General features: G+C 45.9%; 1 pseudogene; it reads left to right on the top strand.

Moving 5' to 3' along the window:
* The first annotated feature begins 18,240 nt into the window (after positions 1–18,240).
* Positions 18,241–27,100, top strand: part of LOC105805112 — a 34,004-nt pseudogene continuing 25,144 nt past the window's right edge.

Consider the following 27,100-nt stretch of genomic DNA (forward strand, 5'->3'; position numbering starts at 1 on the left):
AGGCCAGGGGTCAGGAAGCCCCAGATGGGGTTTCTCCACTTACGGGGTTGTCCCACGACAAGCTCCTCCTGCCAAGACCCAGGTCTGGGTGCACTTCCTGCCACTCTTCTCCCTTCCTCTCATCCAGACTCCTACGAGCCCAGCAGCCTCTGGGCTCTGTTGGCCAAGCCGCACCTTTCCCACTGAGAACTGCCACCACTCCCACCCAGGGAGGGCTCTGGGTGCTGCCTGAGCCCAGGAGGCCCCTGTCCACCCCAGGCCTCCTGAGGGTCTGGCCGTGTCCCCACACCAGCTCCCCACTCAGCCTGGCCAGGGCTGCACTCCCCACTCAGCCTGGCCAGGGCTGCACTTTACAGCCTCATGTCCTGTAGGAAAACTGCCAGTCCGATTCCTGGGGTCCCGGCTCAGTTGGGTGCCTGGGGGGCCAGGCCGAAGACCCCATTTGAATCAGCTTCATCGTGCCTCGGGGTTTGGGCCCCCACTCAGTGCACTCAATCCTGACTTCCCTAAGCTCAGCTGCCACCTGGGAGCATGGAGGGAGGGACCTGACCAGGTCCTGGCGCCACAGCTGGGATTCTGGATGTGGGGCTTGTCCTGGCCCTGGAGCGCCGCAAAGTCCGAGGCTCCTTTTGGTCCTTTGAGCAGCTCACAGTGCACGGAGATACTCTGGAACTGTGTTCAGGGAACAAACCTTCAAGTCTTACGTGCTTTGCTCTCCACTGTTTTCTTATAGTTGTTCTTTTTCTTACCCTTTTGAGGTAGGTTTACCATCACCTTTCTGCCCACATTCTGAGTGCGTCCTCTAGCACAGCCGTCTTTTCCGTTGGTAGCAGGAAAAAACACTACTGTGCCTGTGTCTTGGGGAGGGGCTGGTCCCCAGAAGTGGCCGCACTTGGGTGAGACCAGGCCCAGCCTTAGCCCAGTGCACGCAGCCATGGCCGTAGTGAGGGCCGCCCGGGGAGGCAGGGAGCCTGGCCCGCTGGCCCAGCCAGCGCCTGCCCAGCAGCAAGGCGGGAAAGATGCTCTCCAGCCACTGGGAAATCCTGCTGGAGCCAAGGACCTTCTGCTCACCGCAGCTGCTGAGCCTCTGGGGACCATGCTCTGTGGAGACAGGACCTCTCATGACCTGGAAGGGGAGGTGCCATGTGGGCACCTAGGACCCCGAGGCAGACCAGGAGCCAAATCCTTTGTGCTCAAGGCTCATCCCAGGACAAGTCCCCAGAATAACAAAGGTGTGAGGCTTTGGGTGGCGAGGCTGTGTCCGCTACACTGGCGCTAGGACTTCCCAGAGCCTCTGTGGCCGCCACATGACGCCTCCGCTCAGCTACCTGCAAGCAGCTCCAGGGCAGGTGTTACAACTCGAATGAGAAATAAGGGCTCCTGGACAGAACAGTAATTAAGGGTATATATTACCCTTCAAGTTTGTTATTTGAAACCAAAATTTGAAAAAATTCACTTACCAATGCTCTTATTCACTTGGTTTTTTTTTTACAAGATTCAAAGACAGTGAAAGGGTTTTAAGATCACTAAGAATACACATGCCCTCTTGAGAATCTCAGATAATTTTAATACCATTAGAATTTTGAAAAGCCCTACTATAAAGTCTCAGAATAGTACTTAACAGATATCAAGATTAACATCATACTTTAGCTAAGATTTCATTTTGTTTCCAAATGATCACTGTTCCCTGAATCTTTATAAGCTAGTTGAGCAAAAAATATATATGTCATTAGGAGAAAATGAAGATTAAAATATCTATCAGTGATATTGGATGTATCAAGACACTAGACCTTGCTATTATTGTGAGCATTTGAGGGCTGCTGTGAGATGCCAAGAGAGGAGGACTACGAATTGGACAGTATGGTATAAGATAGTCCTGGCAGCACAGAGATGGCCCTTCTGGGAAATAAGCCTGAATCTCCTATTACACAGGCACTCGGTGGAAAAGCAACATGAAACCAGCTACCTGCTCGCTCTCTGCCTGTCTCCTGGGGCTACTGTAGAGAAAACCATGGAAATTCATTCCTTCCAAGTCGAGGAGTGCAGAAGTCGGAGAGCAGGTGTCGGCAGGGCCGAGATCCCTTGAAGCCCCAGGGAATAATCTCTCCCCAAGTCTCTCCAGCTGGTGGCACCTGCTTCCTTGGTGCTCTTGGCAAATGAGTGTGTCACTTTGATCTCTGCCTCCAGCATCATCCGGCACCCTCCCTCTATGTCTGTCTCCTCATAGGAGGACACCAGGCGTGTTGGGCTGGGGCTAATGTCAACAGCCTCATCTTAAGATGATTGCACCTGCAAACCCAAGTTCTCTGGTCCTTGTCCCAGCTGCACACTGTGGCATCTCCAGACCTCTCCCAGTTATTTCTAGGAGACTCATGGGGTGGCTGAACCCAGGCAGCCATCCAGTGTCCTGTGACTTCATTCCCTCTCCACCCAAGGGGTCTGCTCCTAACCACCCCCCCTCCAGCTTGCATGGAGTCACAGCACTGTCCCACCCTGAGGGCACTGAACTCAGGTGCTCTGAGAGCTGTGACCTGCCCAGGTGAGGGGCTGCACCCAGTCTGTGCACTGGCAGGTAGAGCCCCTTTCCCCAGGTAAGTTCTCGGCTTGGTCAGTGGACACCACCGTAAGCCTCCTGCTCTCAGAGGGCTCAGATGTGAGCTTTCAGGTGTGGGCGGAGAGCCAACATCTGGGACAGACATCATGCAGCTTACGGCTTCCTCACAAGAGCATCAAAAATCCATTCCCACTATTGTCTGCAAAATAAAAATTTTAAAAATCAGAAACCTAACTTCCTGCATTGGGCTCCTGCTGGTTTCCCTGCGCAGCTCTGCAGACACGAATGTGTCTGAGCCCCACAAAGTGTTGAGTCTGCACTGCGCTTGCTCTGCCTAATGGTACCCAGGACGCATGAACGCATCCAGCCCAACAGACCCGCAAGAGACTTTGCAATCCAGGGTGCTGCACAGTGATTTCTGGCCCCTATGGCGATACTACAGATGCAGTGATCTATGGACATACACGAGGCAAGGCTGAGTCACCCTTTGCCCCCAAGAACAGTGTGATCCGCCCAAGCATATGGCCAGAGACATGCACAACAGTGATAGCCACCCTTTCCATGGTGATTGGTGGTTCCAGGCACCATCCTGAGTGCTTTGCAGAGAGAGGAACACAGTCCCTCAGCTACTATTCCGAAATCCAAAAACCTCTGGAAACCAAGTTTCATTGATACCTCACTTGGCGGCAACACTGGCGCTGAGCCGAAGCGAGACCATGTTCTCTGTTATCCCACTTGCTGTAAGCGCACACAGTGTTCATGCTTTTTTATTGCAGTCATGGCCGTAGGCTTGGTTACAAGATGCTACACTTTCTAAAATCCAAACATTTCTGAATTCGCAAGCACGTTTGGCCGTGATATATCTGGATAAAGAATCACAGGCCTGTATTAGCTCTTTTAAGTAAGAGAGACCTAAATAACATGCAAAGTATAGAAATGACCCCATTCCTTCTGCCCAGAGTGGGATAGCCCGTCCTGGCCCAGGTGCACTTCCTCTGGGGTGGGCGTAGCTTTGATGCAAACCACTTGCCCTTTGGGGCAGAGCTGGGAGGAGAGTGGGCTGTGGTGGCTGGTGGCCGCCTGTTCCTCCTTGGGGAGCAGTGGATGCTGGCTGCAGGGCCTGCCTCTGGGTACCGAGGGAAATTTGGTTTTCAGGACAGTGAAGGGACGTCCGGAGGTGGTGGTGTGAGGGGCAGAGGGAGGGAGGAGAGGCTGGAGCGGGAGGAGAAATGAGAATTGTGGGACTCAAAAGTTGTGTGCTGGAGAGGAAGACCGGTATGCTTGTTCTCCTCAAGAACCCTAGTAAATAGCCATTTCTTGTGAATGCGTCGTAAAGGTTCTGTGAATTAAGTCCCTGTGGCTGCTGTACCAGAACACTGCAGACTGGGTGGCTCGAGCAACAGAAACATGTCCTCTCCCAATCCTGCAGGCTGGAATCTGCGTGCAGGACGTCGCCGGGCTGGTTCCGTCCAGGCTACGAGGGAGAATCTGCCCCAGCATCTCTCCGGCTTCTGCTCTGCTGATCTTGGGTTTCCTTGGCCTGTAGAAGCATCACCCTGGTCTCTGCCTCCACCATGTGTTTCTCACATAGACATCTGCGGCGTTGCATCAGGGCCCACCCTAGAAACCCTGGCTTAACTTGGTCATCTCTGTAAAGACCCTCTCTCCAAACAAGGCCACATTCCAAGGTACTGGGCATTAGAGCTTCAGCAAATCTTTTGGGGGATCCCATTCAGCCCCCCACACTGTGCTTTGAGGGGTCCCTGGCAGTATCTGGTCCTGCTGCAGGACAGTCACGACCATGAGCAGAGGCCGCCCATCTGTTGGCTGGATCTGGAGCCCAGGAGCAGGGCTGGTCGGTGGGTGTTTTAGGGCCTTGCTTGGCTGCCCCCTGGGCCACAGCCCAGAGCTACTGGGTGCTCAGGCACCATCACTTCCTGGGGGCTTCCCCTGGAGTCATATGGAGGGACTGCCACAGGCCAAGAGGGTCCTGGGACACCCCATCCTCCAAGACAATCGGAGAGCCAGACTGGGCAGCCCTTGCTGGGAATAGGGTTGTGAACCACGCAGCCAGAGGGCACAGCAGCCCGAGAGCGTCCCCACCCAGAAAGAGTGAAACTGCAGCGCTGTTTGTGAAAACGAGCTGGACATTCATATTTGACCCATGTCTCCTGCTCCATAATTTCTTAAGACATTGGTCATTCTCCCAAAAGAGAAGAGGCGACCCGCAGCCGGTCACCATCTCCCACTTTCTGCTGCGGCATCAGCACCTCCCCGCCCACCCCTCGCCCCCCACCCGGTAGCCTCAGACAGGAAGCCTTGGCCCCAGCCCTACAGCTGTCCACACATTTCCACTCCTCCATGCAGCAAAATTCTCCCAAAAGGTGCCTGTATTTTTTGTCTCTGTCTCTGAAGTCACCCTTGTCTTCTCAACCCACCCAAATTGGGCTTTGCCTCCCTCTCATGGGATGGCTCCTGGACCTAGGACTGTGTCCTGTCAGCCTCTGCATCCCAGCAGCCCCCCGCAGGGAGGACACCCTCCCCTCCCTTCCATCCCTGCATTACTTGTGGTCAGAACACTAATCACAAGCCAACATGAGACTGTGTGTCTGTGTTATTGACCTATTTCCTGTGCTTTTCACTAAGGCGTGAGCTCCATGGAATCAGGGACTCTGTCCTGTCCCAGCTGAGCCCATGTGCAGCCAGGGCCTGGAGCTCAGAAAGGCTCTGTGAACGCGTTCCTGGCTGTCCAGGGCAGATGCTGCAGGGCCTGGCCCCACCTGTCTCCCCTGCCCAGTGAGTCCCGGGTGCTGGTGCCTGCCGTGGGCTGTGGTGTCGGGTTTATAAGGGGGACTCGTGGCTTTTCTTTGATGCAAGGAGGATGCTGTCACCCTGTTTCCCTTGGCTGTGTAAGGAGAGCACGAAGGTGGCTGCCACCTACAGTATGATTCCTTCTTTCCAATACCGACTTCTTTGTGAGAGCAATGCTTTCACGTAGGGGTTTACTCTCTAATGGTAAAGTATCAAACAGTAAGTCAGAGAAATTGGAAAAATTTGGAAGCAGACGAACCTTCCTAAACTGTTTGTTGGACACAACACTGAAATGTAGATGGCCTTGAAGGGTTCCTACAAACAGGGGTCACAGATGCTGCTCTCACAGCCCCCAGGTCCCTGCTGTAAGTCTGTCACAACCTTACCTGGAATCCACAGCATGCAAACCGCAAGCCACAATTCTCTCCACACGGAGCCCAGACGCTCGTGTGCCAAGTCACTGAGCACATGGTCGAGTGTGGGCCAATGGCCGGATGTGGTATCCTTTCTGCTTTCCTGCTACAGACTTACTGTGAGCCACCTACTGGTAGCAAATGGTACTGTGGTGAGTTATCCCGGAGATTGAGATTTCTGCTCCTCCTGCTGCACTTTCTGGAAACCCATTTGTGAGGGCAATGTCCCTGTGCCTCGCTGTGGCTTCTGTGGCTGTGAAAGCCAGTTGGGGCACAAAGGGCTTGCCCGGCCATGACAAGCCAGATCCCAGTAGACGCTGGGTGTGTGTGATAAGCTGCCTTGGATCTTTGTACTTGGCTGAATTAATTTTCTCTTGAATTACCTCAACTTTAAAACTAGTCCTAACCTTTTCTGAACAGCACAGAAATCCTGGAGTTTTGTCCTGTATATTTTCTCTGCCTTGGTTACTACATCCTCAAGCAGAAAACTTGCATGGAGAAGAAAAGATGCTCTGAGTGTCTGTTTGTCCCCAGTGGACTTCTGTGCCAGTCTGTGGCATGTATAACTGAGAGGAGTTATTCAGGACATAAGGTGGGAGTGTTGCATGTGGCAAAGTACATTCCAGCTTGGAGCCTATGCCTGCGGGGAACTTGGCCAGTGTTCCCTGCAAAAAACCAGGTCCCTTTGGTAGAGTTGCAAGGGATAAGAAAATAATAGAGAGAAATGGAAAATGGAAGAAATAAAAGAATACACTGAGACAGATATAGTTTTATAAGTTTATAAAGATTATAGGCAAAGCGGGAACTCAGGGGGCTTAGACCTCTCCGTTGGTCTCAAAAAGCCCCGAATGAGGTCTTACATGGTAACTTATAGGAAATAGTGAACAATTGTCAGGGGTAACAGATTTACGTAACAACAGGTAGTACCTCTCAGGTTAACAGATTTTCAAAAGGCTTTTACAGAAGGCTTCTACAGATTCTTTAACTAATTCTATTTACGTGAGCAAATGGTTACAAAGTCTTTCAAAGGTTAATTTCTAAATTCTAAGGTAAGTTTATCATTTAAACAGAGGGGTTAAACAGAGATATGTAAGCTCCATGTTTATTAGGTTATTGTGAATGGAGACAAGTAGTCTAGAGTGGTTTAAACAAAAGCTTTGCTTTTAGCCATTCGGGAAGTTGTCGTTTTTGGGAAGCCGTTTGTTCCAGAGGGCACTCCATTGTCAGCTCTCAGCCTATAGTTTTTAACAGATTCGCTTGTGCTTTACAAAGCAAATACAATTCTTTAGGTCTGAGAAACGCGGCGCCTCGTGGGATACAGCCGCTACTGCCTTTCAGAGACGCCCTTCTCAGTATAACAGCATTCGAAATGCAAACCAACACGTTCACATATTCTTTTAGGGCAAAGCTCTGTAAAACTCTTAAGACAAATCCTGTCCCAAAACACGTTTAATACTAATTCATGGAGTGACATATGCCACACCACCTGTGAATTTGAGCCTGCAGCCTGCACAATTGTTGCCTGAGCAGGGTTGCAGCCAAGGTCGCTGGCCATTTCCCCTCATTTTCTGCAGCAGTGGCACTGTGTGTTTGTACCTCCTGAAGGAACTCCTCACGGTGGGTTCCGACGGGCTGCCTCCCTTGGGAGTTTTATTGCTCAATTAAATGACATTTAATACAGAGAGTCTGGAAGAAGTGTGCTATCAGAAAGTTTTGATGCTGGCATGGGAAATGGTGTGTTGGTCTTAAAAAAGCAGGTAAGGAACATCCCATGTTCCCCTCTGACCTTTGAAATTGTGGGTGCCTTTGAGAAGGGAAGCCTGTTCCAGGTCTGACTCTCAAAAGCTTCTGGAAGCATTGCCAGTGACACATCCTTCCTGTCTCTTTGGCAAATTATGTGAAGAGACATATTGGATTGAGGAGAGTACCCTTTCAGTTTCATTTCCTGTCTTCAAATCATCCCTCCCTCCTTCCCCAGCTCAGCTGCCCTTTCCTGCTCCTCCCATTGGATTCTGTCTATTCCTGAATGCCCTTTCTCCCTGGGGACCTAATCACCTCATGCGGCGGTGAGGGGCTGGGCCTCTCTAAGGTTCTGCAGCCCTGGTGAGCAGGAGTCCCCAGCGGCTGTAGCTGCAGGGTCGCTGGTATGGGTGGGCCCAGAGTCTGCACCTCTGACATGTCCAGGCTGCTGCTGCTGTGCTCCGAGTGATGCTCTCTCTGAATGCACGTGCACTCCGCCTGGGAGGAAATTCTGCAGCAGGGCATTGTCCTCCAGACCTCTATGTGCCTCTGCCCACCTCACATGTGCCACGATCAGCACAGCAATTAGGCTCGCCTGAAGGGCTGCACCTCCCTGGTTTATGTTTATTTCCCTCCTGCCAGAGCTCTGTTTTCACTTTATTCAAATGGGCTCCACCTACATGGAGACATTTTATAGCCCCAACTAAAAGTTAAAAGTCTGTGTCTGGGCCCACATTCTCCATGCTCTTGTCTTTTTATTCCACTTCACTTCTCGTAGTTTTCAATCAATGAACTTTTACCACCCTGGAAACTTGGAAGACAAGAATTAAATGGTAGGGTCTTTTATTGTCTTCTTGCAAACAACTTCTGTTGCAGGATTAGGTACCAAAATGAGCCTGTCCAACAGCAGTTCAACATTCTGTTATTGACACTAAGGAGACAGATGGGTTTTTTCCCTCCTTACCCTGGGACTTCAAAACGGGAAGCCTTAGCCCTTCTGATGTGAGGCGTGGGAAGTTGAGGGGCGGTTTCCCATTTTCCATCCACATTTGCTGATGATTTGCTCTGCCGTACCCTTCAAAGCTCTCTGCAGGAAAGTGTAAGAGGTGCTAGATCACTGTCGTTTCTTATAATTGAGTAATATTCCATTGTAAACATATACCAAATTTTAATAATCCACTCATGGATTGACGGGCACTTGTTTGTACCCTCACAAAACCCTGGAATAATAAATAAATAAATAAATAAATAAATAAAAGCTCTCTGCATACCAACCCACTGAACCCGGGAACAGCCCTGTGAGGACAGGAGGCGGGAAGGGTGTGTTAGTGACTTGTCTGGTGTCACCCAATGGCCCCAGCTCAGTCCCAACTACAGCAGAGTCTTCTTGGGGTCGCAGGGAAGGGTCTTGTGGAGCTAGGGGTTCCCAGCAGGTCCCCGGTGGGGCTTCAGATTGGACACAACTTCCCTACTGGCCGGCTCTGTTCCGACGGCCCCTCAAGAGTGCAGGTGGGACCCCGTTTTACAGGTGAGCCTGGCAAAGTGTGCCTGGGCCCCGGGACAAATCTCTTCCCGCCCTCTCCCCTCTGCTCGGGGTGAGGGTGACCCCAGGTGGCCAGAGCAGGGAGTGCTCTCCTGTCGCGCGATCCCGACCCTCCCCTGGGCAAGCGTTGTGGGGCTCAGGACGGCTCCTCCCTCCGCCCTCCGGATCTCGCCCCTCCCCTTCTTCCTCCTGCCCCGCCCCATCCCCGCCCAGTGTTAGCGGCCGACCGGGAGGCGGCATCAGGATGCACGAACACCTGGGGGGCATCGAGCTTGGGGAGTGGGCTAGGAGGGTCCCATGGCTGGCAGATGTGTGCGGGGCGGCCATTGGGGGGCTAGAGGAGGCCGGGACAAGGAGGGGTGCGCAGGGCGGGAGGCGTTGATGGCAGGGTGGAGGGGCAGGGATGGGGCAGGAGGCTCGGGATTCTGCGAATAGAGCCTACCCATGTCACTGGTTCTCCTCCCACCCCATCCAGGTGCGCCGACGGACGCTGGGCCCTGGTCTGGGTATGGAGGTAGCGGTTCGGCTCCTCAGCTCCAGTCTAGCGTCTGGCCTCTGGGAATCTCGGGACCCCAGCCAGGCGGGCTCAGAGTGGGGGAGACTCCTGCGGTGTCCACGTGCTGAGGCCCCACCCTATTGTCACCGTGGGGGATCCTCATACCACCAGGGTAACCCTGGGGGAAGGGACTTCTGCTGGGTCCTCGTGGGTACCTGGTAGATCCACACCCTAAGCTCTCCCAACCTCTGCCAGGGCTCTTGGAACAGGTGTCCGCGACAGATGTCCGGGACAGGTGCCTGGGGATAGGACTGCCTGGAGAGGGTAGGCTGGGGTGGAGTCCACCACCTGAATCTTTAATTTCCTTGCTTGTTTTGGCCAGAGTCCTCTTGGCTTCAGTGGCCCCACAGTCTTAGCTACTTTGCTTTCCAACTGAAAAGTAGACTTCTGCTAGGAGTTAGCTTTAATCTGTCCACCCTCTTTGGTGCTTCTTGGAGCCAGCTGTTGGCTGCCAGCTGCAGCATCAGAGCTTAAGTAGAAGCCTGGGGGAGGCTTGCCAGGAGGAGGCTGTCTCCAGAGCAAGTGCAGCTTCTAAGTTTTGCTGGGCACCTCCCATCCCAGGGCACATAACCAGTGCTGTCCCTAACAGGGCTGGAAGAGCCCCTGGACCATTGGGGGGGGTAGTTAAGGTGACCCCTGGCTTCAGAGGCAGATGACCATGGGAGGCCTCAGATTGTGCAGCCAAAGGGAGGCTGGAGCTGCTCACACTGCAGGTCTAGTTATGGCCAAGATCCACCTCTGTCTTCTGTGAAGTGATGGCAAGGCCTAGCCTGGCTGCCTCACAGATTTGCTGTGGAACATCACACGGGGTGCAAGGCTGTGGAGTGTGAGGGTGAGCAGTGTGAGAGGAGGGCTCGGGAAGAAGCATCCTCACAGATGTCTCAATGCTCAGCCCATCTAGACGGAGGACACGGTCTGGGAGTCACTGAACTCGTAAAGGGGATCAGATTTGCAGCATGCAGTGGAGACAGGAAGCTGCAAGCTGAAAGGATTCTGTGTAGCTTGAATTCAGGTGTCTCCAGCACCCAGCTGCCTGCTAAGGCTGGGGTTTTAATTGGTCCCAGACTGGGTGGTCCAAGATCAGCTCCCCGGTTGAGACACACCTATACTGACTTGAAGGTCCCCTGAGTGGAGACTTTCACAAGAATCTGGACATTTATCTTGGAAAGGCAGCATCTCGGTGACTTGGGGCTGTCATCACCGTCACTTGAAAAGGAGAGGTCCCTGTCTCTAAGATTATTTAGTTAACTTTTATAAAATGGAGGGAAAATACGTGAGCAGAGGTCACTGCCATAGATGTGTGGTGGAGACAGCATTTTGTCACCAGTTTAGCTGAGTTAGCATTATTTAAAGAGGCTCTTGGGGAAGCAACTGTTAGAAATGTGATAGTAAAAGCAACAGAAATTGAACATTCTGGGTGCAGCTCGGCTCCCATAGAAGGGTGTGATCTTGTTGTCTTCTTGCCTGGGGCCTTTTTCAGTAACTGTCTCTGGAAAAACTCCTTTACAGGGGCAGACACTATTTGAAAAGCTTTTTTCTGTTTTGTGGGGCTATTGTCAGTCCCACTCTCTTTTTCCTTCACTTCTCCCCATCTAGGTTATCAAAGACCTTAAAGGCCAGGTTTAAAGTTCTGCTTGTGGAGTCTGAGGCCCCTTTTTAAGTTTTTGGAGTTTACGCTGAATGTTGGGGCTGACTGGGAGGTGGAGTACATTGCTGAGATGGATTGTCCCTCCTTAGTGTCAGGATCTAGGTTAGTAAAGAGGAGAATGACTTCAGGAATGAAAAGGACTGGCATTCCATCCTGGCTTCATCCATTTGAGCACCTGACTTACAATGCCTTCTGACCCTGCAACCTCCCAGAAAGGGAGTTGGTGTGCGCTGGAGCGAGTTCTGGAATGGCCAACCAGAGCAGCTGCGGCCAGGTGGGAAAAACAGAGACTGATCAGAGGAAGGAGGAGCAGGGGTTCCAAAAGAGAACATCATCTAGAAAGTGAGGGCAGTGAGAGAGAGGCAGGGGTCACAAGTAACAAAGGAAGGCAGAGTGAAGACCGGAAAGACGAGCAAGCTTAAAGAAAGCTTGAAAGTAGAGGACTTCACTGGCCATCAGTGAGAAAATCTCGAGTAGTAGAGTAGTAATGAGGAGATCCATTCTTGGGCCAAATTTCCTGGTCATCTAATTTACTGAACGTTTGGGACGGGGGTGGGAGGGGTGTCAATGAGTCCCAAAGTTCCAACCCAATGTTGCCCGTGTTGGCAACTAGGAGAAAGAAAAGGATGTTTTAGGGAAGGTCAGATGTGCCAAAAATCTGAGAGGACGTCCCCACCTTGGATGACCAAAAGGTCTGATCAGACATCAGGCATCCCAAATAATCTGACATCAGACTGAATCCTAACAATCTGGCCAGCGGAAGGGCCTCCCCAGACTCCGACTCAGATTGTGACCCTGAAGTCTTCCCCATAGCCAGGCATCCCTGCGTCTGGGTGAAGACTTAAGGGGGGCAGAGCCCACCCTGGGAAAGTGTGGTTAGGAAGCGCCTCTCCAAGCCACCCTCCCACGTGGTAGACCCAGCACCAGGTTTTTCCTTGACCAAACCAGAAAGCTGCCACCCTCCACCTCGTGTGTATGACTGTTGCCAAAGTCTCCAGAGACCAAGTAACTCACCCAATTCCTAATGATTTGAAGGCACCAAGAGGGATATCCTAGGAATTGCAGAGGAGGAAGCAGTTTCAAGACAAGCATCTCTCCATCCAGAGGTAGAAAAATGAGAGTATGAGACGGTCCCCTCACAGGGGAGAAAAGTGGCTTCTCCCTGTGTGGAGGCAGAGAAAAGCCCCCAGGCAGGCCACCAAAAGTTAGGCGGGGGGAACCTAAGTATGTGATCAAGGCACAGGTGGAGAAAGATTTCTCACACAGAGATTAAGATATATAAAAGCAAAAGTTTATTTGTCCTTTAGAAGGACAGAGAAAATGAGAGAGAGAGAGAGAGAGAGAGAGAGAGAGGGAAGGAAAGGGGGTGGGGGGAAGAGAGCAGGGAGATAGCCTGGCATCCAAAAGAAAGAGAAGGGAGATGCCAGCAGCTAGGCCAAGTGGTTCACTGCTTTCATGGGGATGAAAAGAAAAATAGTTAATCATTGCAGATTGCTGTATCCTACTCCTTCTCTTCTTCTTACCTGCAAGCAGATAATGGAATCTGCTGTGTGAAATTGCTGCATCCGTTCCCTTTGCTTTAGGGATAAAGTGACCTTGCCCTCAAGGTATCTCTAGAGATTGTCCCCCATATTGTCATCCAGGAACTTTTCCAGGCTGTAGAGATAGATGTTAAAAAGCAGTTTTAGTCACTAGGTCTAGCACTGTAAAAAAAATTTACATTTCCTTTTGTCTACTGGGCTCCTTTGAGATGTCCAGAGCTCTGCAGGGCACCTGTCAGCTAGGTGGAGAGGGCGCAGAGCTGATTTATTTCACTCGCAAGATCCACTGTCCTTTCACTCCCATTTATTAATATTTCATATGTCCTTAGCACGGATAAATAATACAGAAGTCATATATATATATATCAAGAGATATAGATATGTTAATGGAAAAAACCAATCTCTGTGAAATTATTGAGACAGGTTTATCTCAGCCAAATATGAGTGATCACTACCCAAAACTTCACAATATCAAGAGTTCTTCAAAAAGTACACACAAGGGGGTTGAGTAGTTTGGTTTTATACATTCATTGCAATCACAAGAAAGGAATGTTTTAAGATTAAGATGTATCTTAATCATAGAGCAAGACACAGACTCAATATGTCTGTTAAGTGTTGATGGCCTCCAGTGATGACTTAACCTTTGCCTTGCATGGTCTTGGGTCCTCTTTGTAATTTAGTATCTTATTGTCACAAAAAAATCTCCTTTGTCAGTTTTATAATCTCTAACATTAATGCTGGTTGAAACTCCAAAAGGAAGAATGTATGAGGGAGTGTGTCCAATCTCTCTTTCCTTTGAGAAATAAAAATAAAATTCTAAGACTCTCAAGTAACTGAATGGATCCCCCTCTTGGCCAAAGAGACCCCAGAGAAACCTTAAAACTGATATACCAGACATAACAGGATGGGAGATCAGACATGCTTCATTATAACGTCTCTTGTTAAACACCATTATCTTTTTTCCACCAGGGTTAAACACAAGCAGCTCTTTCTGATTCCACTCAACCACCTAATGCTGCTCCTTCTTTTTTGTGACTTCGGCACAGCAACTGGCCAGCATTCCTTCCTGACATCTTGTCCACCAATCATGAAGTGGTTCTCAGCAGTCCACAGAGAATGCACAGTGAGGGATTTGTGTCTTCTGCTTCAGCTTTTGACATCAGAGAGCTGAAAACTCTACCCTTGAATCATGACAAACCTGCCACTTTCTGAGCATGGGACCCATGAAGTAACCTAAAGATTAATTGTGTGTGGTCATGTTTCTCCTTTCTTCAATATTCATGGCTCCTCCTATAGTCTATTAAATATGTGTTAATATATTTGGCCACCCTCTTCAGCATAAATTTCTGTACCTTTGCTGCTCTCTTGAAGTGCTTGCTTTTCAGTGTCAGCTGGAGGCTCTGCTCTGTATAAATTCTATGATTTTTTTTTCTCAATGGAAATCTGCCACATGGTTGTCTTATTGTGGGAACTCATTTGGGCAAACATTTTTTAAAAACCTTTACATATAAAATTTTGGAACATATCCAACCAGAAAAAAATGTTTATAGCAAAATATTAAAAATCAGTTGTCTGTTGAGTGTAAAACACTTTAGATAATATTTTGAGCGATCCAATGTTTTCAAAGTGTATTTGAAAAAAAAATACTTTTAAAAACATTGAATTTAAACAGTGCATTTTAATAAGAGGGAAATATAAGCACTTAAAGGTGAGGTGGATTCATAGAAAACACACAATATAATCATAACAAGAGAATCTACTCTCCTAATGCAGTTATAATCTGCTTCATTACTTCATGTGAATCATAATTTCTTTTGTGTGTCATCACATATGCATCAAGGCATCAATGTTAAAGGCCCCATCACACATTATGAACCATGCTCCACTTTCTCATATGCTGATTTTCAAACAAAGCTGGTGTAAAGACACATTTATGCTCACAATGTAATAATTCCTGATGAAACATCCTGAGATATATCAAAAGAAAGGGGAATTGTTTGTTGTGCTGAGATTTCTGACACTGAGACCAAGTGTGTGCAGTGAGTGACCTGGCAGAGCTGAGGATAACTGGGATCTCACTTGTGAATCTCACCCTGGGTGGGTCAGGAAGACCTGAGCTGAAGGGAGTCTCCAGGTGTCTCGGGAAAGAGAGTTTCCATTCTCTTGCACACAAGCTATCAAATCACACATTGTTCCATATCTACTCCTGGGGTCAGTGAGGACTGACGACACAGAGGGGAGGAGTTATGGGGTCAAGTCTCCTCCAGAACCCTGCTATCACCATGTGATTCCTGCCCATTTGTGCACACGCACACTAGGCAATGACATGGCCACCTTACTAGGGAGGTTGCCACCCTCAGGAATTCCATCTCCAGCATCTCTGTTTCAAAAGTTTTCCATCCAACACCCACACAGCTGTCTAGAGGACTGGATGAGCCATGCCACACCCAGGGCAGGGCTCTACGTTCAGGAATCAAGATTAGTACATCTTTGTCCTAGAGTTACTGTTGAAAACTCACACAGGTGCCTAGAGGACTCCTGCCATATCCCCACCCTGCCATGTCCCCACCCCAGACCCTGAATCTGCAGCAGCAACCTGGTCCTTTCACTAAATTGTTTCTGGACCACTTGATCATGATTTCGTCTGTCTGCATGCACACAGGAATAAGCCAGAAAATAGCCCTGCCTCAGCCAGTGTGTGTAGAACACACCAGGCCTTCCACCAACCTTGCACTGTTGTTCACCCATGCAGATGAGTCCTTGATATCGCCTTTCCCTTTCTGCATTCCCACCACAAACCAAACCCTCTTTCATGTGCACAGTGTACCCAAGGCCACTCGTCAGGTGCTTGAATCAGGCACCCACATATTCAAGACAAAATCCATGGACCTGCCTGTTCTAAGTATAAATACAAATTGGAAATAAGAGGCATAATTTTCCAACTTGAAAACAAGGAAAGATATTTTTCTCCTGCCCACTTTTGTAGAATATTTCATTTAGAAAATATTTAATTATTAATTCTTTTTTCCCCCTTTGAAATGTGTGTAAATACTTCTAAAAGCCAATAAAGACTTATGCCATCAGAAAAGTTTTTTTCTGGACCTGGGAGACATTTTCTCAGATGAAATATCAAAGCTGATAGTGCCCAGTTTCCATGAGGGTGGGATCCTAACTTCAGTTAACACTTAGGTTTAAATTGAAAAGCTACATCCTGTTATATAGACTTGTCATGTGTATTTTTAATTGAATAAAACAAATTAGCAAACACAGATGGTCTCCCCAATTGCCAGATGAATTTAGGGTATAAACTCTGTATGAAAAATAGTGTTGTCAAGTCTTCTTACTTGAAAACTATTATCTATCTTGAGAACATGTATGTAAATGTTTGGGTTTACTTAGTTATATAAAGAAGTGAATTTTTTTGTGTGTCTTTGGAATCAGTGGATTGCCTATTAGGAACATCACATTCTGGTTTAACTGGATAATAAAATATTTTTTCTCTTTAAACATTGTGGACAGATTTTCTGGACTGGGGCACTTTTATCTTTAAATCATATTTCCTCAATACTTTCCAGAATTAAAAAATGCAAAATAAAAATTTAAAGGTACTCAACAGGATTCACACTAGAGGGGTTTTCCCCACCAGATTCCTTATTCAGCTTCCATCCCCTCACCCACAATGGTGGAACACAGACTGATCTCCCAAAACCTGCCCACAGGAAGGTCTCTAGTCTATTTGGGGTCTGCTGTCTCATCTACAGCATAGTTAGAGCATATTCCTAGGAAAGCACTCTAGCAAGGTGGCAATCAGCAGTTCCAGCCTGTCTCTCAATGCACCTGAAATCCTCAGACCTGAAGCTGATTCAGAGACTATGGAGCTCCAACACAAACTGGAAAGAGTGAATGTTCATGGAGTTGGATTGATAAACTCCACTTTGCCTCCTCTTCTTACCCAAATGCCAGGGAATGTGCAGTGGGTGCTACTGAATCCATGTCTCTCTAGAGACTGAAGTCTGCAGCTCTGAATTCTGAATCCAAGGCCTGAGGTTCTTCAGGATGCATTAGAGCAGGCTCCATAGGGGAATCCCTCCTCCTGTTTTCCTTGCCTCACTATAAGACCCCCAAATATAAGGTCCATTGGATAAATCTGGAATCTTCACACATCACCTGTCTTCTACCTGGGATTCACGAAACAGGGCCAGACTTTGGACTGAAGATGAACAAAAACACAGAGGAGACATTTTCTGCTGTGTGAAACATGAACATGGACTTTGTAAATCTAAAAGACCTTTTGGGGGTGGGGACCCAGAATTGTCCGGACCTTGTCCAGGGACCTACTATAACTGTGTAAGAAGAAAAATAGAAAGAGTGGACATTACTTCTAAATTTTTCTGTAAATTATGGGACAATTAGTGCCCACCTTTTAGGGTATTATGAGGATTAACTCACACAATGTGAGGGACACAGAACAATGCACTGTACCATATTTGTGAGCATATACTACTTGCTCCATAAACACTACATTAATGCATGTGTACATACTGTTTTCCAAATGCAGATGTATTCAGATATCTCTGTCTTCTCTGGCCTCAGTAAAACTTAAAGAGCTAACAGAGAATGTAATGCTACAGAATGGTGATCTGTGGTCTTCACTTTGGACCAAAAGTATTTGTGTTTGAGGATAAGAGGATAAGAGGATTTGTGTTTGTGATAAGAGGATTGTGTGTAAGGCACTGTGTGTGCTGTGCCTGCTGTCTCTAGCTGAGTGCTACTGATAATGGGTCTAAAGGGAGCAACATCAACACTAACAGGGAACTTGTTAAAGAAGCCAATTCATGGACCCTTCCCACGCCTGCAGTTCACATTTCTTAGAGTGGGTCCCAGAGTACCACATGATTTATATGCACATTGAAGCTTCAGGGGCAATTTTTACCCAAGTATCTCACAGCCCAGTCTTCTGATTATGCTCACATGGCCAGTTTGAAGAATTACCACCACCTGTGCCCTCCCCACAGTCTCTGTCTATTGGTCTGGGTGGGAGCATCAATGTGGTTTTAATTAAGTAACACACGTGATTCTAAGGTGAGGCTACAACCAACCACAAGGACTCTGAGATATATTTATGAGAGTTCAGTTCAGCCTTTGCTTTAGAGACAGGTCACGGAGCTTGTTCTGCTTGACTTTTATGGGGGCAGGACAGTGTGGCCCATATCCACATTGCTGTAACAGAAATTGCTGGTGTGCGTGGAGGGGAGGGCGTCTGAGGGCAGGAAGGGAGAAAATCACATTGTTATCTCCATGAAGGAGCTCATCATATCTGATTCTTTCCTGTGACAAGGGACAAGGGAGTGTCACCTTTTCTGTACTTCAAGGTCCTCCTACCTGTGGATGTTGTGGAAACAAGTGGAGAGATTGTGCTGACTTCTTTCAGGGGATGGTTTCAAGATGCAATTCTAATTTGTCAACACAATCTCACCTGAAAAGAAATCCCAGCATAGGAGGAGGAGAAGAAGAAATGGATGGTGCTCAGGTAAGGGCGTCTCAGGTTAAAGGCTGTGCCCACTATTCCTCCTGGAATGACATGTAGAACTTATGCGGTTAGAACTTGCAAACTTCTTTACTGTTGAAATTTATGCTTAATGAGTGTATTTTAGCTACCATTTTCCGTTTCTTCTTATGATAGTCAAGGAGCTCTTTACAAATCCTTTCCCCTATATACCAGAGCCATCTCTCCATTCTCTGCATCCAAGGGTCTTACATGCTCTGGCCGAGTTTCATAACACATTTATAACGTGTAATATTGAAAATGTTCCTTTTGTGACAGGTCAACATAGAATAGTGTGAATATCCAAGATTCCTACAGGGGATGGGGTCAGGGCTTTGGATATGAGTGAATAAGGGGAACATGTACTCTTGAGGTTCCATTTGGATTTTCCCTCAGCTCTATCCATAACAGGATTAAGAAAAAGCACAAAGAAACAATGGTGATATAGCACCTCTTGTATACTCCTGGATAGAACTGGAATGCATTCTACTAAGTGAGGTATCTCAAGAATGGAAAGACAAGCACCACATGTATTCACCATCAAATTTGTATTAACTGATCAACACATAAGTGTACATATAAAAATAACATCTATTGGATGTTGGGCAGGGGGGGAGGAGGGAGGAGGGGACGGGTATATGCATGCACAAAGAGTGCAATGCGCACCACCCAAAGAATGGACATATTTGAAACTCAGACTTGGGGGGGAGGGGGGCTAAGGGCAACATACATAACCTAATCATCTGTACCCCCATAATATGCTGAAATAAAAAAAAACACAAAGAGAATGGCATTAATTGGCCAGGATAACTCAGAAAATTCTGAAAAAGATAAAACTTAGAAGAGACTTGCTCTGTAGGATGCTAAAGAAAAACTATTTAAATACACTGTTAGATATTACAGAACATGGGAGATATCTTTAGTTTGAACTTTGTATAAAACTGATGTTTCTTCATGATAACTTTTTTTTTTTTTTGGTCACTGATAAGAGAGTAGTGATGTTGTATCTTCCTGTGTGGAATAGGACCTGATACCAGTTTGTCCCAGTAAAGTTATTGTTAATTTCATTTACTTGGTTAACATGCTCTCTGACAGAATCCTCTATTATAAACTACATTATTTTCATTAATAAGTGTATTGGGAAGATTTACTGACTGATGTGCACAAGCCATCATGTTTAATCTGAAAGCTTCCCTGTCTTCTCAATTTTTCTTTACTTATAGATTCCTTTGAAAAATGAAGGTTCTCCACTTTGTTTACTGGTCAGATGAACTGTGATAAACCCAAAGTCTACCACTTAGTGGATATTTGACCAAATATTTTCCCTCAGTCAGAAGCATTGGCTTCACTGGTGAACTTGGTAAAAATGTAGAAACTCAGACCTCACCCCAGATCTCCTGAATCAAAATCTGCATTTTAACAAGGTCTCCAGTTTATTGTTGTACACATTTAAATTTGGAAGATATCTTCTAACTCACCATATCTCTGTATAATGAGAAATATAGACAACCTATCCTATATGATGTAAATATAGCACTCAAATCTATATACCTGTGTTGATCCCTTTAATTTTATGCATTATCATCCAGAAAGGTATCATATATACAATAGTTTCACATATAGTATGCATCCTCCCTCCTCTGACTTTAAACATAATTTCAATAATATCACTGTGTTTTTTGAAAAATTGTATTGGATAATTATAGTCACTTATACATCAGAAATAGTTCTTGTAACTTTCATTTCTTCTGAAGTCAAATTAGAACTCCACTCATGGCCACTTGGTAAATATGTATTTTTTTTCAGGAAGAGTTGACATTCATGGATGTGGCAATAGAATTCTCTCCAGAAGAGTGGGCATGCCTTGACAATGCTCAGCGGAAATTGTATAGGGATGTGATGTTAGAGAACTACAGAAAGCTGGTCTCTCTGGGTAAGGATAACTTCAATACACAATTACTATTTCACACTAAGGGCTTCATTTTCTTCCTTTGTAGACTGTTTCTTGGGAGTTTCTATATCACAGGAATTAGATTTAGATCCCTGCTTTCAAAAAAAGAAAATTTGGAGAATTTTTGGTGTAGCATAGAAAATCTCTAGATGTGTCACTTTAATTTAAACATTCCCCTTTTTTGAGCTGATCTGTATCCTTCATTTTCAATTATTGGTAACTCCAGAAATACAGACAACAGAAATTGTTGCCTGCATCTTAGGATCCAATTTCTACAACTTACTTTTTATTTCTTGGTAGTGGGAAGTGGTGCTCAGGAGCCATAAATTTGAAATATTTTCTTCTCATTCTGAAGGGACTGTCAGGAAACAATATTTTGAGAAATAATTTTCTAGACTCTTCTATAATGTTCTCTCTACTAAGGGAAGTACTAGATTAGTAACTGAAGAATCCCCAGCAAGAGTAATATGAATTATTTCTAATAAAATAGGTCTTGCTGCCTCTAAACCAGACCTGATCACATGTCTGGAGCAAAGGAAAGAGCCCTGGAATGTGAAGAGAGAGGACACAACAGCTCAACACCCAGGTAGGTGAGATTGAGTGAAGGAGATAACATGGGTGGGAGGACCGAAGGTCAAGAAAGAAGCCAAACTTTTAAAAGTGGCTTGGGAAGCTCTGCTCCATTAGACATGTTTATTTTTAGAAGCCTGAATATGTTTCTCATCCTCTCATAGAGGGACATCATCTGTCCCATGCTCTTAAATCCTCTAAGAATTCTACTGCCCCTGTAGTGATATTTCTTAGAGTTTAGTGAGAGCCAATGGTCTTTTCATAGCTTATGTGAGAATAGTGACTTGGGGGTTATGCGAATATCTGTACATTTATTAGAGAGGTCTATGTTAAACCATTTTTTAAGACAATGTCTTGTTCTGTTGTATCAAGTAGAATGCAGTGCCTGATAATAATTGACAGTAGCATCAAATTCCTGTGCTCAAGTGATCCTCCCACTTCAGCCTCCAAAGTAGTTAAGACTACAGGCATGCACCACCAAAACCAAAGGTAATTTTTTTTTGTAGAGGTAGCATGTCATTAGGTTACTGAGGCTGACTTCAAAACCTGATTATTGCTTTTGTTGAATACCTTTTTTAGGTTGGCTTAGGGTGCAAACCCAAAAAGTATGTATAGCATGTAATACTTAGTGATCATAAAGCCTCTGAAACAAAAGCCTCAGGAGTCTTGAGAATCCAAAGTTGTAAATGTATCTTTGACTACAGATAGCTGCAGGAACACAGACAGCTGCAGCAGCACCGGCATTCCTATCCCCTCTGATAGGGACGCAGCTACCCCCCTCCCCTATCTCTGCAAGTGTTGCTCACTTTCCCTGAAAAAACTCTCTATCAAACCCAAGGCTTTCGCCTCCCTCAGGGTGAATGCTCTTTTGATCTCCACCCATCTGCACCCAGATGCTCAAAATAAACAGCATTTTGCTGCACTTCAGGCTTCATGTATCTCCTTCTCGGCTCCAGACTTAATATCTGGTACCAAAAACCTGGAGGGCACACTGGGTGGACATGACCTCCAGGACTTTAGCAGGCAAGGCTTGCAACTCAGGAAGCAGTGGGTAGTGGCAGCTTGTCCTGGGCTAACTCACAAATCCTGCCTTCCTCTGAGGCCGTGGGTCACTGATAAGGTTTCCACAGGTCTTTCACTAAACTGAAAAAGGCCATCTCCTTGGTAGATCAAAAGTCCCCTGGAGCCAGTAACCTCCCTTGTCTCTGATGAGGTGGCTGGGAGAAGTCCTGAGCCATGCAGGGGCCTCTCTCTAACTTGTCTCTGATCCTCAAGTGTAGACAGCGTGTTCTAGCTTCACTGAGGTAAGGTAATTATCCACCTGGCCCCTCCTGAACCAAGCTGTGAGGCAGACACTGGACTGGGATTCAGATCTTCCTTGCTGACCTTTAAAATCTACACCCTGAGATATCCTGCTCCTGGTGAGTGGGGAGCTCACAAACTTGTTCTCATTTCTCTATCCCTCTTGTTCTTATTTACTCATCTTTACTCAAAATTCCTACCACTAAGCTGGAAAACTCTTGGCTCCTGGGGCCTTCGTTGGACACGATGGTTGTTCCGACCCCCCACTTGTGCTCATTGTTCACCCGTCACTCCCCTGCCATTCCCTCATTCTAGGGACACCTAGAATTGAGTAGAATTGGCCCCGTGCAATCCCTACTCTTTAGAGGAACATGGGAAGCTCTCAGTCCATTCCTCCTAAAATTACCACTTTGGAATGTCCTCTCTGAAGCCTCAAAACACTAGGTCTCACTGATAAAATTTGGCCAAAATGACTTATCTGTTAGTGTAATACAGCTTGGCTGCACTAGAAGTTAAATAATAACTCTCAGTGGCCTGAACATGGAACTTTTGACTTTAACATACTACAAGATATGGATAATTATAGTCACTGTAATGGCAAATGGTCCAAAATCCCTTATATCCAAGCCTTCTTTACTGTCCACTCGTGATCCTCTCTCTGTCAAAATTAAAACCTGGCACGAGTCTTTCTACTACAACCTAGACCTTCTTCCCAACTTCCCCCCTCCACCCTAAACCACCAGAAACTCCAGATGCTAATCCCTCAGATCTCAGTCCTCCTCCATATAAAATTCCTCTACTGCTACCTAAGCCCACTCCACAACCCCTCTTTACCCCCTTAATACCTGCCGTTTCTCTGCCCAAATGTCAGGAACCACAGATTCTACCACACAAGGCTTGTACCCACTCAGGGAAGTGGTTGGGGCAGAAGGCATCATGTGGGTACATGTTCCCTACTCTCTTTCCAACCTCTCCCAGATAGAGAAAAGACTAGGTTACTTCTGAACCGATCTTCATGCTTTTATCAAAGAATTTCAATATCTATCTCAATCTTATCATCTCTACATAATTCTTTCCTCTGCTTTATCTCCTGAGGAGAAGGAGAGGGTCTGGCTCAATGCCCAGGCACATGGTGTTGAAATTCATAGACACACCAACACCCAACCAGTAGAGATGACTGCCATTCACAGAAGAGACCTATTATGGGATTATCAAACAGAAACCCAAGAGGAGACAGAAGAATGGGCTAAGAGAGATCCTATGATCACATGCCTGGTAACGGGCCAGAAAAGGTCTGCCCACAGGGCAGTGAATTATAAAAAAACTAGAAGAAATCACACAGGGACAGGATAAAAATCCAACTCTTTTCCTGTCCAGACTCACTGGGGCCTTACAAAAATATACAACTCTAGACCCTACTACGTCTGAGGAAATTTTACTTCTCAATATACTTTTTATCTCCCAAGCCACACCTGACATTAGACATGAGCTTAAAAAGTTAGAGGATGGTCCTCAAACCCCACAAAGAGATCTTTTACAAACCACCTTTATGGTATTTAATAAAAGGGATGAGTAGCAAGAACTTCAAAAACAAAATAGAGACCACACTGAATATCAGATGTTGACACCCTCTATCAACAGACCTTCAGAACATCTTCAGTTAGACTGGAAAAAGGGGCTAACAATGCCACCAGGCCCATTTTTAAACGTAATCAAACCGGCCACTGGGTAAGACAATGTCCTAATCCTCGACTGCCCCTAGGACTTTGTCACCTCTGTGGAACAGGTGCCCACTGGAAGTTCGACTGCAACTTAGCCCTTCATGGCAAAGCCACATCCCTTCCTCCCAACAAACTGGAAAATCCTATTCTCGTACTAGTGAACCTCTTAGGCCTGGCCACAAAAGACTGACAGTGCCTGGGACTGACAGCCCTCAAACCAATCGTTACATCAGATCCCCAGGTAAATCTGTTGGTGGCAGGTAAGTCAATTTCTTTCCTCATCAACAGAGGGATAACATTCTCGGCCCTGCCAGAATTCCATGGAACTACCCAACTCCCCTCACTCTCTATTGTGCAAGTAGACAGCCTTATTACCCACCCCCTAATAACCCTCCCTTCAACCTGCCAGCTAGACAAAAATATCTTCACTCATTCATTTTTAATTCTCCCTCGATTCCCAACCCCACTGTTAGGAAGAGATATCCTCTCAAAATTGCTTGCTATTTAGCACCTGTTGTTCATAAGCCACAGAGAAACTCCACCCTTCTTATCCTCACAAGCTCCCCTTCATCTCCTATAGCTTTTTATGAACCTGAAGTCAACCCCAAAGTCTGGGTCATTTTTATAAATGGAACTTTGAATAAATGAGCTCCATAAAAACTTCTGTTCATTCCTTCTCACCCTGAAGTAGCTACAGAAGAAAGATCTCCACATTTTCCCAACTTCTGAGTTCATTGTACATAGAAATTTAATTTTAACAACAAAAAGGGGGCAATATTAGGGTAGACTTGAAACTCCCAGTTTTATAATAACAGCTAAAAATCAATTCTGAGCTCTCCCTACTCTTTGCTATCTCTCTCCCAAAGTAGCAGAGAAATTGCTTAGACTGTTTTCACAAACACATAAAAGAGCCCAGAAAAGAAATGTAAATCTTTACATTTCCCCCACTCACAGCTTTTAAAATTTGCTTGAAAACCTCAAGGTATTCCTGAGAAACTCCTAGACAGACAGCAGGGAATTAACCTCCAAGCCTTTATTTCCTGCTCCAAACCATAACTCAGGGGCAAAATTCACATCCCCTGCAATAGGCTTGACTACATTTCAGAGATAATCAAGTCTCCAGGAACAAAGGAAACAAGAAAACAGTCAGAAAAACAACAGCACTCACTTCCCAATCTTTCTAATTTTTAATTTTTTCCCTTTCCCATAACTTACCCTTCCTTTTCTTATATGTATGTCATAAAAAATGTGGAATGTTAGTTTGGCTTAGGGTGGGAACACGAAAAGTATGTATAGGATGTAATACTTAGATAGTGATCATAAAGCCTGTGAAACAAAAGCCTCAGGAGTCTGGAAATCCAAGGTTGTAAATCTGACTTCAATCACAGAGACCTGCAGGACCACAGACAGCTACTGCAATGCCAGCATTCCTATCCCCCCTGATAAAGATGAAGCAACCCCTCTCCCCTATCTCTGCAGGTGTTGTTCACTTTCTCTGAAACAACCCTCTATAAAATCCAAGGCTTTCCCATCCCTCAGAGTGGATGTTCTTTGGCCTCCACACATCTGTATCCACGTGCTCAAGCAGCATTTTGCTACGCTACAGGCTTTGTGTGTCTCCCTCTAGGCTCTGAATCTAAAACGTTTTACATACCTGTTGTTGTTGTTTACTTATGTGTTTTCTTTGAAAAGAATCTACTCAGTCTTTGCCTATTTTTCAATTCTCTGATGATGATGATTACTTTTTCCTTTAAATTATATCAGTTCCTGTATATTTAAAACTTAAACTCTTATGAGATATATAATTTGCAAATATTTTCTCCCTTGCTGTAGGTTTTCTTGTCTTGTTTGTTTCCTTTACTGTGTAGATACTTTTTTTATTATTATTATTTCAGCATGTTATGGGGTACAGATGATTAGGTTACATATGATGCCCTTACCCTCCCTCGCCCCCAAGTCCGAGCTTCAAGTGTGTCCATTCCCCCGGAGGTACGCATCGCACTCATTGTTTGTGCATACGCCCGTCCCCTCCTCCCCCCTCACCCCTTCCCCTGCCCAACATCTAATACATGTTATTCTTATATGTACACTTAAATGTTGGTCAGCTAATACCAATTTGATGGTGAGTACATGTGGTGCTTGTTTTTCCATTCTTGGGATACCTCGCTTAGTAGAATGTGTGCCAGCGCTTTCCAAGAGTATATTAGAGCTATGCAGATACTTTTTAGTTTGATGCTGTACAACTTGTTTATATTTTCCTTTGTTCCAGTGCTTATTGTGTCATGTTCAAAAAAATCATTACAAGACTTATATCAAAAGATCTCTATTTATAGATAAGGTTTTTCTATATGATTTCTTTTAGAATTCTTTTTTAAATTTTTTTTTAATTTCAGCATATTACAGGGATACAAATGTTTAGGTTACATATACTGCCTTTGCCCCACCTGAGTCAGAGCTTCAAGCATGTCCCTGCCCCAGACAGTGCACACCACACCCATTAGGTGTGTATATATCCGTCCCTTCCTACCCCCTCCCATCTTCCCAACACCTGATGAATGTTAACACTATATGTGCATTTATGGGTTGGTCAGTTAAGTCAGTTCATCCCAATTCGATTGTGAGTACATGTTGTCCTTGTTTTTCCATTCTTGTGATTCTTCACTTAGAAGAATGGGTTCCAGCTCTATCAAGGATAATACAAAAGGTGCTATATCAACATTGTTTTTTGTGGCTGAGTAGAACTCCATGGTATACATACATCACATTTTATTAATTCACTCATGTATCAATGGGCACTTCGGTTGTTTCAAAATCTTTGCAATTGTGAATTGTGTTGCCGTAAACATTCTAGTGCAGATGTCTTTTTTATAGAATGTCTTTTGTTCCTTTGGGTAGATGCCCAGTAATGGAATTGCTGGATAAAATGGTAGTTCTATTTGTAGATCTTTGAGGTATGTCCATATTGCTTTCCACAGAGGTTGCACTAATTTTCAGTTCCACCAGCAAGGTATTTCTGTTAATATCTCCCCACATTGATGCCAACATTTATTGTTTTGGGACTTTTTGATGAAAGCCATTCTGACTGGAGTTAAGTGATATCTCATTGTGGTTTTTTTTTTTTTTAATTTCAGCATATTATGGGGGTACAGATGTTTAGGTTAAGTATGTTCCCCTTGCCCCCCTCCCCCCCAAGTCCAAGATTCAA

This window comes from Propithecus coquereli, unplaced genomic scaffold (genome assembly GCF_000956105.1).
Source record: "Propithecus coquereli isolate 6110/MARCELLA unplaced genomic scaffold, Pcoq_1.0 Scaffold125, whole genome shotgun sequence".
NCBI lineage: Eukaryota > Metazoa > Chordata > Mammalia > Primates > Indriidae > Propithecus > Propithecus coquereli.